This window comes from Cupressus sempervirens, chromosome 6, assembly GCF_028749045.1.
Source record: "Cupressus sempervirens isolate cs-2001-9-10 chromosome 6, ASM2874904v1, whole genome shotgun sequence".
Classification (NCBI taxonomy): Eukaryota; Viridiplantae; Streptophyta; class Pinopsida; order Cupressales; family Cupressaceae; genus Cupressus; species Cupressus sempervirens.
The window spans coordinates 556,872,641-556,883,540 of NC_143123.1; the positions used below are offsets into that span (position 1 = coordinate 556,872,641).

Consider the following 10,900-nt stretch of genomic DNA (forward strand, 5'->3'; position numbering starts at 1 on the left):
TTATGGTATGGTGATTGACATCTCCTATTGAGAAAATCCACCTCCCCCCTATTTTGGTTCATTGTTGAACCTATTTTTTAAAATCAAGTTGGGGATGCATGCTTGAATTGTTCATCTCATTGTGTTGTTTTACCTCCATGTTGGTTCTTGTCTCTCCCATGGTTTCCTTGATGCATTGAAGATATTGAAAAATTTCTCTTGTGAAAGCTCTTGAAGAAATTTCAATTGAATTGTAATATTATGTAAAATGTGTTTGAATTTTGATGTATTGGCAAAGACATCAGGTTTTCTTACTAGTTCTTTCCTGATGGAGCCTTGAACCAAGATGAATAATAGAGAAGGGGAAAAAAAATTATGAAAAAAAAGAAAAATTGTGCATTTTTTTGCCCTTATATTTTGGGCATGACATAGTCTCAAAAATATCAATGACCTACATTCGTTCACTATCTTTTGTAACTTCCTTTGCGATTGTTAGTAAACAGTTTTGTCCTTCAGATAGAAATGCAAACAATGACTCAATATGCTTGAAAAGAAGAACAAAAAAAACTAACAAATGGATAGATTATCATTCTATCAAAAATTTTCCTCTGAATTGAGAGGTACAACTCCCTCATAAAAGATATTCAATGAATGTGACAAATGGATTATGTCTTTAACCTGAAGACACGAAGGGTTTTTTGATATTCATCCATTAATATGGAATGAATGTGATTATCAGATTAACACCTAAAGAGAGAAAACAAATAAATAACTATATGATCACCTATTTGACTTTTTGCATTACAAAAGAGACAGGAAGAGTTGCAGATATTATTATGCAAAAGCATGTATACATAACCACAAGACTACATATATCACATTTAACATAGTAATAAAGGACTGCATCTAAAACAGAAATAAAAGGACTTAGAATCCTTCCAGATCAGAAATGCAAATGTATATGACTGCAAAATCAAACACACTTATATCCCTCTTTATTTCAGAAACATGATAAAACAATAATAGTATTGTTCTATCCCCTTATCACAGTTAATCTGCATAAAATGAATATCTTTCCCCTATCACAAAATAACATTGTCTTCTCCTTCTGGTAGCTATAGAACTTCCAAACTGGAAAAAAAAAAAAACTGCCTCTATGGCTTTGAGTTGCATATTTATTCTTTTCCTTTATTAGTTTCCTTTCAGTTGGAATAATTGATTCTTAAGAAAGCCTTTATGCGTATGCCTTTTTCTTTTAATATACTCTCAATGGTTCTATTTTTTGGTTTCTAACCATTCCCCAAACACTTAGACTTAAAAAATTATAATGATAATGATCTGCCAGTTTAAAGCCGCCTGTCATTTTTACACATTGTCCTCTTCCATATAACCTGATTATTCATTTTTCTATGTTCAACTTTGGTGATGTTCATTCTATCAAACCATGTGTCTATCGGATAGGAAGCCATGAGCACCATCTTTATCCATAATGAATTTTTTTGGCTTCAAGAAGGTGCATCATCTTTGATAAAACTCCACCATATGTATGTCAAGGGAACAGTGGTAGCATGTCATGTAGCATGAGCATCAACATATCCCCATAATGGGGGAAATCATAAATCTCAAAAAGCATAGCCAGTCCTCCCACAATGACTATTGTCAAAACCTTGTACTATTCTTGATGGGAAGAAACACATGCCCAGATTGCCCATATTAGAAGTTGCAGCACCCCATTATGATAAAAACTATCATGTTCAAACCATAATCAAGTTCATAAAAGTTAAGATATAAGATGTGTGTGGTGACAAAAGCTATCAATGGAGCAGCCACCATAACTCGAGCAACCTCATCCTTCACATCAAAAGTTCAAAGAATTGCAACAATAAGTGAAAATTCCACTACTTCCACAGCTGATGAGTAGTCAAGTTTTTCTATCAACTCCACATCCCTGCTGTGAAAAACAACACTCCAAAACCATACATTCATAGATAAAATGCCATATATATTACATAGTCCTGTAAACTTGTACTATGTGCTTTTTTTATGAGGCCTCAAAGGTAGTTTATCATACACTAGGATTACAAATGAAAGCCATCCATGAAGTTGTATTGCAAGATTAAGAGTAGAAGATGCCACTAACAAAGGTTCCTGAAAGCCAAATACTCACTTGAAAGGCCACTTTCCATGATATTTTACAAGTTTTTGTCCAAGAATCTCCCTTTTTGACTCCCTTTTAACCATACAATGGTAGCAACACTCAATTCTATAGTCCCATTCTTTCAAATGCAAGTAAAAGGATTCTTGTTTAAACCAGCAACCTTCTGCCAATGCACCTTTCATAGGAAGCTTGCATGATGAAAAGAAAATTTCTTCAACACAACCATGTTTTTCATAGTTTTTAACACATGTTTTGTAGAGAGGATCATTGTCACAAATGCTCACATATGAAGGCACTGACAAGCTAAGACTTACAAGGAGCATAAGCAACACCACTAGACTCAAGTCATACCCATCTCGATCTGTCATTCTGTGATATCTACAATTTCCCTTACCTCCGACTATCTGAAGTAAGAGGTTGTCCTAATGGAAAGATAAGTTCATCAAGATTAAGGAATAACGAGAAGTTTATCACTAGAAACACAAGCATTAAATGAATAGCATACCTTATGTGAAAAATGCCATTCAGTATATTACTAAATGGGACTCCCGGATTTCTATCAAAATTCGATAGAACATCATCCATAGTCTAATCTCCAAATAAAGTATAGCCACATAAGCTTTTAGTTAAGTACATTGCCCCACATAAGGTAAGTGAAACTTTAACAATTGCGTATATTTGTGATGAGTTTTTTAATTCATGCTATATTGGATGAACATTGAAGTGACAAAGGTAAGAATTGATTAATATAGGGATAGTTGTGAAAATCTTCCACAATGAAGTCCGATCAGCAACTTGTGGTGGAAATCTTGGCATCTTGATGTTGCCACTAAGTAATTTGAAAATTAAAATGCAAGCAGTGATCGTCACAAATAGAACAAATAATGCCACTAATACTGCAGAGGTAACTTTAAGGAATCTTCATGTCTAAAAGATACAAGTGGAACCATAATAAAAATTGTGGTGAGAAATAGTGTAACCAGTCAGCCAGTCCACCAACAGATGCCAAACCATTCTTCTAAGATACTAAAATGATGCATACCATCTACTGATGTGCCAGAGACAACATCACCAATGATGATCATGTAGAAAATCAAAATACCAAGGATGATAATTATGATACAAATCTACAGTACAACCCTTCCAAGTGGACCAAAAGCATCTGCCATAACACCTCTGTATGAAGTGGCCTTGCAGGCTTTGCTAAATCTCAATAAAATCTCAATAGATGCATATGTTAGAATTCCAACAAGCACAATTAGAGAAATCCTTGGAACAAGTCCCAAAATCTTCATGGTAGTAGGTAATCCCATGATTCTAGCCCCAATAATGGTTGTTGATAGATTGAAAACTACTCCTAGAAGTGATGCATTTTTACAATCATGATTGTTTAGACCTTGTTGATTCTTAGTCTCAGACAGTAGAGGGACCTTGTTGCCACTCTTTTTAGAGGGTGTAAAAGTGCTTGAAGCCATCTTCAAAACCCTCTAGTACTTGATAACAATATTCTTTCAGGTCCTTGAAAGCCTTAGAGAATACATTCAGCTTTCACCATCTTTGAAACCATCTTCCTTCAGATTCTTGAAAACCTCAGAGAATGCATCAGGCAACGATATTGCACATCCATTTTTTTCAATTCCCTTTAAGAGTCAGGCTAAGATCTTTAAAAGATACTTTAACTTTAGGTCAATTTTTAATTCCACCTAAAGTAGCCTTAACATCACTAATATCTTTCATTTTAGATTGCATTTGGATGACCTTGTGTCCAATGTATCATGAACAATATTCCTTTATGGACGACAATTATTTGCCTTTGCACCATGAGTTTCAAACTCAATGTCTTAATATTGGACTGCCAAAACATTAATTCACACTTATGAACTTTTCAAACTTGGATCTTGAATCATGAACTTCACATGTTCAACTTCAAATCTGGATCTAAACCTAGTGATGAACTTTGAGTCACCGAGCTTCTAAATCTACATTTCAAAACATGGCAAAGTAGATTGTTGAGCTTGAGCGTTGAGCCTTGATTCTATAAACTTCTAAAAATTGAAGCTTGATCTTGAAGTTGGGTTTGAACATGAAGCTAAAGTTGAACTTTGAAAATTTTGGTTCTAGTTTGAGCTCAACTTGAAGTTATGAACTTGATGGTTCAAGTTCAACATATCCCCACAACACTATCTTCTTCACAAGTCACAATTTATAAATAATCATTAGCAATTCAGCTCAACCAAAATTTCCTCTATAGAGGTGACTTGAAAGTTTAAAATGTGGGTGCTAAAAGTAGGATAAAAATTGGCTCTAACTAGGGATGTGGGCCATGAGGGACACAAAGTATCCATCAATCTATGGTAAAGACTAGTGCCTAGCCATTGGACAAAAGAGTCATGGGAACAAAGAAAGGGGGCTACTTTCAGAGAGATAGAAAAGGGGACAACACCAAAACAACCAACAACACAAAAACTGAATAGCTACACTTCACACCACCAAAAATGAAGAGCAGTAAGATTTACAAATGTATATTGGTGAGAAGAACTCACCATAGGACTAGAGCTAAGGAAAAACTTACACAAAGCCATCCACTAGTTGTGAGAAGAAAGAACCTTTCCTAAACAGTGAGTTGTGTTGGCATGGTGCAACCCAACACTTCCATTTGGTAAACTTGTCCTCTTTTTATTTCAGACTGATCATACATAGAAACATTATCCAGTGATCATCACATCCAAAGAGCCACGTTTTATCATAAAATTCTGAGTTTTCCCGGGCATCCTGTGAAAAATTTCCAAGTTCCTTTCCAACAATGCACTGAAAAAAAAACTTGTTCAAAAATTTTCAAAGTAGGAATTATGTTATTTTCAGCACTCATATCCTTGGCATCAACACACAAAAGATGCTTTTTAGAATTCAAAACACCCTCAAGATAGAAGTGAGCTTTTTCAAGCATGGGGTCAATCTTTGTTCGGATAAGTCTATCATCCTTTGTTAATAAGTTTGAGAGCTCTTTATCTAAAACAAAGGAATTAAAAAGGCTTATACCTTGGATTTTCATGAGAGCAATTCCTTCCTTGTTTGCCAAGAAAAAATAGGACAACACCTCTTCACTATGAAATAATGTGTTTGTTGAAACCTTCCATGGTCTTGGTGGCTTTTCATTTAGTTCACTTGCTTCAGCGTTCTTCATGCCAAAAGGAAATAAATAGTCTTTCCCACCTGGAGGATGATTCTTATATTTGGAAAAGAGGATTTTCTCTAATAGTGTCATCTTCATGGAACCTCATTGGTAGGTATAGTGGGTTAAGCTCATTCCAAGTCCACTTATCATCCAGCTCTTCAAACTTTCTTTTTTTTCACTTGTTGATCTATCAATTGTTTGGAGAGTATCTTCTTTACTCGAGCATCTAAGAGGTTTTTCCTTTGGGATATCCTTGTTGTCCTAAATGAATTTGATTCTCTCTAATTCTTGAAGGTTTCTCAATTGGGGTCTAACCTTAGGCTGCAAATCAACATTTGAACACCTCATAGCAATAGAAGTCTTCTTGTGTGTCAAGTTGTGACCATTCCTCTCGAGAAGAAGGGAAATGAAATAAAAAGGCTTCATATTCTACCTCTCCACCTTGAAAGATGTCTTTTATTCCTTCCTCATGAATCTTTCCACTGTCATACTGATCTAACATGCTTTCTTGATTAATGTTGATGGCTGAAACTACATTAGTAAATTCAAAAGAAAAAGATTCAATGATGGGGTAAGAGGTGGCCATTAATAAGCTTGCATTCAAATCATCTTTAGTTGGCTCTTCTTTTAAAAGGGACTTTCTTAGATCATCTGATTTGGAATGATCCTTATTGTCCTCAATATGTGAACAACAGCTCACTATTATATTAGAAGAATTATTTTCTTTAGGTGTGACTTCTTGACAATCCTCATCATCATATTCAACATGCAAGTGATATGATCCCATTGTATGGTGAGAATTGTTTCCAAATATAGGAGATACTACCAAATCTTTTGCACCAAAGACTATTGTAATTTGAAAGTCAGGAATAGAGGGTGTTGATTTTACTAGTTTGAGTCTAAGTGTTTGGGGAAAGGTTAGAAACCAAAAAAAAAAACCATCAAGAGTATATTTTAGTGGGGACCCTATAAAATTGTGGGGGCCATTATGCATAGGGGGCCCACAACTAATCTACAACAACAACTTTTGATTGGGGGGGTTTGGGGGGGGGGGGGCGGGGGGCGGGGTGAGGCTGTTGTTATTGTAGGGCTATTCTACCCCTACTATTCTAGATAATTCTCAATGGAGCTCCCATAGAATAGTAGGGTGAGAATCAATCTAGGGCCATCACTGCTAAGTGAAGGATGCTCCAGAAAATAGCCTATTATTGTAGGGGGCTAGTGGGAGGCAAGATAGTGACTATTTACCTTTAGAATAGTAGGCCCTATCCAGGGTGAGAGATAACCGAGGGTGAATGAAGCCTTCCGGTTGAACTCCCTTGCCCCTACCTAAAATTTTTTGCCCCCCCCCTCCACCTTAGAATAGTAGGGTAGATTATTGCCCTACTATTCTAAGGGCTGAACTGTACAACGATAATGAGATTGGTAGAAGGAAAGGGATTCGACAATAACCTCACTTCCTTCCAATTCCTTATATAATATTAAGGCCCCCATAGAATTGTAGGGACAAGGCAATTGCCTTCCTTCTCATTGGACAGAAACAAAGTGAGTTAGAATCTTTCCCTTCCCTTGAGTCAATCCATGTTCTGAAGCTATCCAACTTTAAATTCAAGGCTCAATTTTACATCTTAGCATGCAGTTTCAAAGCTCAGATTCAAATGCATATTTCAAGCTTCATATTCAATTCAATTATAGTATGAGTGTGTATGAGTGAGTTTTACAACTTCTCTTCACATTATCTTTAGAAGTTGAGGTCTTGAGAAGAATTTGTGATGAGCAGCCTGCACTATAATCTCAATGGTAATATTTTATTATGGCATTGGCACATGGTCAAGTTGTAGCTAAAATGAATATATATTGAAGAAAATGATGAATATCTCCAATAGCTCTACGGTTTTAAATAGAAAATGATCCCTAAAGTAATAAAGTGAAAAAAAAATGAAAAACAAACTACTTCATGACATGTTAGGGTATTTGTGTGCCTTGCTGACATTAGTATGCAGAGGCATCAAATATATATTATCAACACCACTATGATGAAGAAGTCCATGTAATTCTCAAGATGTTCTAGATGGATAGTTGTAGCAATAAATCTCGTAGTCATGTATAGGAAGGAAGCCAATCTACAGAATCAAAGTGCACTGCAAGTAGATAATATTCTTCAAAGTAGTATACCATTAAGTTTTGTGCATTTGAATTGAATCCTAAGGAACAGTTGGATTGTAGGTTCGAATAAGATAAATATATATATTTATCTCAGATGGTAATTAGGTCAAAATCAAACTTGCATGGGATAAATACAAACTTCATGGAATATATAGCAATAAATCTTGTAGACATGCATAGGAAGGAAATGTTCAAAACCATGGACACTAATAATAGTGGTACAATCACATATGAAGAGTAAAATACTAGCCTTGCAAGATTGGGGTCTAGAATCTCTGACCCAAAAGTCAAGCAATTGTTGAATGTTGCAGATGTAGATAGGAATGGAATGATTGATTACCTTGAATTTATCACAGCCACAATGCACATGAACATAATGGACAAGGAAGACCATATATATTCTTCCTTTCAATATTTTGACAAAGATAACAATGGGTACATTACAAAGGAAGAATTGGAGCAAGCCTTGAAAAACTATGGATTAGGTGATGAAGAAACCATTAGGGATATAATTACTTAGGTAGACACAAACCATGATGGACGAATTAACTATGATGAATTTGCTAGCATGATAAGGAGAGGTCAACAAGATGCCAATGGAAATAGAAAACATGAAAAGCACGCCCCATCATGGGAATGATAACACATTCAATGCAAATGTAGGCTCAACATGAAAGTGTCTTACTGTCATGATATGTTATAATACGCTTCGAGGTTCATATTGCTTTGCAAAATGCTATGGTGTCATCACATGACAATTTAGAAGCTCCATGTTGGAGGGAGGTTAGTTGAAGACTACGAAAATCTCGTCTTTTGGTTAGTCATCACCCGCAAGCATTGAGTCATCTAATTCCTAACTCCAAGAGAGTAGGTATAACCATTGACAGGAATCTCAATCTAGCCTATAACGAATCACTGACTCAAAATGTTGGAAAATTTTATAAAGCATCACACTTGTTAGCATCATCATTCTCCCAACAATTGGAATTGAGAGTTATGATAATGAGAGAAAGTGGTGTGTGCATAAATAATTTGGTATTGGTGGCCATTACAATAGTTATCAGTAGAATGACATAGAAGTAGTGATTTGCAATGGTGCGAGTGTGTGGTAGACTATCAAATGGTAGTCATTGAACTGGAAAATGACATGACTATGTAAGCAATAGACATGAGGGTAATTTAATGGAGAAGTTCTTTTCAAATATGAGATTGAATGTGGAGTGTGGTCCTTCTCCTTCGGCATGAATTTTTCAATGATGAAGTAAAACATTTGAGATTGTCAGTGAAGTGCATGAGGTGGTATTGTTTAAAATAGACAAGGGAATTCGCTATTTGAAATGGCTCGAGCGGGTGGAAGAAGGTTGCCGACATATTGGTGGTTCCTATTTTATATATTTCTATGACAACAACATAGAAAACTTGGCTAGCACCCCTTTGCATGATGAATCTGGAAGTCATGCCGATCAGATTCATGGTGTCGGGGTCTCCTCTTCACCATCCAGATTAGATGGGTCCATTGGACTTCTTAATGGTCCATGAGAAAAATGCTAAATATTGATTCTACAATTATATTTGGCATGAGAATTTGGTTTTGAGCATGTTGGTTGGCTTTGGTATAGATAAAATTCAAGGGGTCAAATCCTATCAACATGCAATGGTGAAAATTGAAAGACTCCTAACCAATTGAGACCATTTGAAAAAGTATCTAAGTAGTTTGAAGAGTCCAACAAGTACAAATTTAGATTCAAATGGATTAGCTACAACCCAATGGATAAAGCATTGAAGTAAGAGCTAAAGATTCTGGAGTTCTCTACATCTTGGCATAGAATGCAGCCCCCACAAAGAGCCACTATTATCTATGGTTTTGGAACCCTAAGTATTTCCCTCCCACTCAACTATGTGAAAAGGTATTAAAAAAGAAAAAGAAATCTTTTAAATTAATAATTTATTAATTATTTTGCTTTATATAATATTTAATCCTAAAAGAATTAAATATTAATATATTTAAATGCACAATAATTAAATGTCAAATTGATTTAAAAAGAACATTAGTTTCCCACATAATTAATTCTACAAGAATTAATTAATTATCATTATGTGAAAAGAAGTAAACTAGTGAGTTAGCAGGAGTGGATTGAATTTGAAGAAAAATGTAAAATAATTAATTCTTAATAGAATTAATTATTATTGTAATGTGCATAGTGATTTGTGAAATTGGAGTGGGGGATAAAGTAAAGAGTTAAAAATTAAATTAGTTCAGAAGAAGTTGTGGGGTAGTTGAACTTCTTTGAAAATTATTTAATTGGTGAAGAAGAATGGTAACGTCTTCTTGTTCTTCTCAGGTTGGAAATTGTCTACACATTTTTCAACAAAAGGGAAGGAATTTTGAGTTGGAAATTTTGTAATAGAGAAAAGAGAGATTTATTTTGTTTTATCATACTTTGATTTGATTTGTAGGAACAATGGTAATCCTATGGTTCTACTGTTATGTATTTGAGATGTAGGAACTTTATATGTTAGATTTTGGAGTCTGGATATGAATTTCCTAGACTAATATTGATTATATAATCACTTTTTTCATATCTAAGATACATTTCTTGTATCATCATTTATTGTTTGTAAAACAAGGAAATCTTCCTTCCATTTTCTCTGTAATAAGAAAGATTGGCCATGTAGTATTGTGGCTACTTGTTCGTCTTTCTTCTTCTATACAGTTTATAAATCTTATAAATGCATTCATTTCATGTCTATGAATGAATGTCAAAAAACCTTAAGTACTTTTAGGTTAAAGGTACATCTTATCATTTAAATTCATTGCAAATCTGTAAATGAGGGAGTTGTACCTCTCAATTCAAAGGAAGATTATCAATAAAATGATAATCTCTCCAATTGTTAGTGCATTTTGTTCTTCTTCTGAGGCATATTGAGCCATTGTTTGCATTTCTATCTGAAGGACAAAACTTTTTACTAACAACGATGAAGCAAGATGCTACCACATGTCCTCCCCACTCAAGATAATGGCGTCACCACTTAAGCAAAGAATGATGCATGTGTTACAAATCAACAACTGGGACTTCATTTGATGATGAAGATTGGTTGTTCATGTTTTTTAAGGAAAGGTGTTAGATCAACAGTCTGCATTTCATTGCTTTACTAAGAGCTACTTTATGTGATAATGCAAGGTCTTACCACCTAGCTCTTTTTAGATGGGTGATGTTGGCAATAGGACCTGATGATTTGGTGGAACATGGGTTATGAGTGGGTCATTTTTGTAGGCTATCAAAGGGATCCATATTTAGCTTGAAGGAAGTCATGTTGAGTGTATAAAGGATTGATGGCCTACATTATCTCACAAGTGAAAAGGCTTTGTTTTGAGATAAAGTGAGATTACATCATGTGTGTGCCCAACAATATAGGACTTA

General features: G+C 34.9%; 2 pseudogenes; both read right to left on the minus strand.

Moving 5' to 3' along the window:
• Positions 1-1,484: 1,484 nt before the first annotated feature.
• LOC149553471 (uncharacterized) lies at positions 1,485-2,165 on the minus strand (annotated as a pseudogene).
• Positions 2,166-2,527: 362 nt separating this feature from the next.
• LOC149553472 (amino acid transporter AVT6B pseudogene) lies at positions 2,528-3,612 on the minus strand (annotated as a pseudogene).
• Positions 3,613-10,900: the final 7,288 nt, after the last annotated feature.